General features: G+C 54.3%; 1 protein-coding gene across 1 annotated transcript in view; it reads right to left on the bottom strand.

Moving 5' to 3' along the window:
* Nucleotides 1–891, bottom strand: part of HSF1 (heat shock transcription factor 1) — a 26,633-nt gene extending 25,742 nt beyond the window's left edge. The window contains exon 1 of the mRNA XM_011975693.1: nt 829–891. The gene's annotated coding sequence lies outside the window, so the exon portion shown is untranslated. The remainder of the gene's footprint in view (nt 1–828) is intronic.
* Between the last annotated feature and the right edge of the window lie 618 nt (nt 892–1,509).

The raw sequence follows: 1,509 nt of genomic DNA, 5'->3' as shown, positions 1-1,509 counted from the left end.
AAAAAAAAAAAAAAAAAAAAGAAAGAAAGAAAACGAAAGACGGATAAAAGAAAACAGAAACATGGGAATACTTCCTTTGCACAAAAATGCCAAGGTCTAGAATGAAGAGATGGTGAAATGAAGTCAGCCTGCAGGAAGGCGCACTGCGCCGTAATGGGACTTGGGGATGGGAAGGCCGATACAGACAGAGGTGTCAGCAGGACAAATACAAAGTGCTTCTGAAAAGAGCAAAGATTTCCAGTCCTCTCTTTATTCCCAAACACTCTGTAGGTAAAGCAGGGCCTCAGTAAACCCGAGAAGCAGAAGACTGGCCTCCTGCCTGGGGCAGCTTCAGTTCAGACTTTTCTTCATTCGTAACAGCAGAAAGAGGCTGTGCAAATGGGAGGCCCTCAGCAGAGCCTGAGGAACTCTGGGGTCTTAGCTCCTGGGAGGCCACACATGCTTGGTGGCATCCCGCCTGTCACGGTCCCTCCAAAAGCTCCCAGTGATCAGTGGCCTTTCTTTTTTCTTTTTTTTTCTTAAGACAGGGTCTCATTCTTTGCCAGGCTGGAGTGCAGTGGTGGAATCTCGGTTCAGTGCAACCTCTGCCTCCCAGGTTCAGGGGATCCTCCTATCTCAGCCTCCCAAGTAGCTAGGACCACAGGCAAGCACCACCACGCCCGGCTAATTTTTTGTATTTTTAGTAGAGTCGGGGTTTTGCCATATTGTCTTGGCTGGTCTCGAACTCCTGGCAAGTGATCTACCCGCCGCCACCTCCCAAAGTGCTGCTTTCACAGCAAAGAGTCACCCCGCTCGGCCAGTGTGGCCTTTCTTCAGGCCATCACTTGCCAGCCACAGGCTGTGGCTCTGCCCCTCACCGGACACGACGTCACAGCCGGGATGTGAACAGCAGATTCTGATCTCCAACTCCAGACAATCACTGATTTACTTCTGCAAACCGGAGCTGTCCGGTCTTGCAGGGTCGGACCATGTAAACAAGCCTGCTGCCAGGCAACTGAAGACAGAGACACGAGTAAAGACGCCCCACAAGGAATGAAAAACAAAACTCCTGGGAAACCCAGATTTGGGATTCGGAAACGGGCTTGAGATCAACCTGAAGCTTCATGACGTCTTACTTTCTGTTTCCACTGCCTTTCCTTTTCCACTACAGCGACGCCCTCCGCTTCACGTGCCAAGTCCTGACTTTCTCCGAATAGTTGCCGACCCAGCACCCCGTAGGCCGTCCCCCGGGGACGCCGATGTCCTCTGGAGCACAGCGTCCGCTGGCGAAGCCGGGTGCTTGCCCTAAGCGCGGACACTTCCGCAACCGCCCAACAGTTAGCAGAAGCCCGATGCAAGGGACGCCCCATTCTCCCATCCCAGGGAAACTTCGCTGGGGCAGCGGTTCAATCGGGTGTGGGTCTCGCAGCCGCTTTCCCAACTTAAGGCTCTGCGTTTGGGCAGGCTCGGGACCCGCCGCCCTTCCTGGCGGGGGCAGGGCAGGCTCCCCGCGCGTAAGCCGAGGTGTGG

Source organism: Mandrillus leucophaeus, unplaced genomic scaffold (assembly GCF_000951045.1).
Source record: "Mandrillus leucophaeus isolate KB7577 unplaced genomic scaffold, Mleu.le_1.0 Scaffold158, whole genome shotgun sequence".
NCBI classification, from domain to species: domain Eukaryota; kingdom Metazoa; phylum Chordata; class Mammalia; order Primates; family Cercopithecidae; genus Mandrillus; species Mandrillus leucophaeus.
The sequence above is the reverse complement of the archived record's forward strand: the minus strand, read 5'-3'. Positions and strand labels throughout refer to the sequence as shown.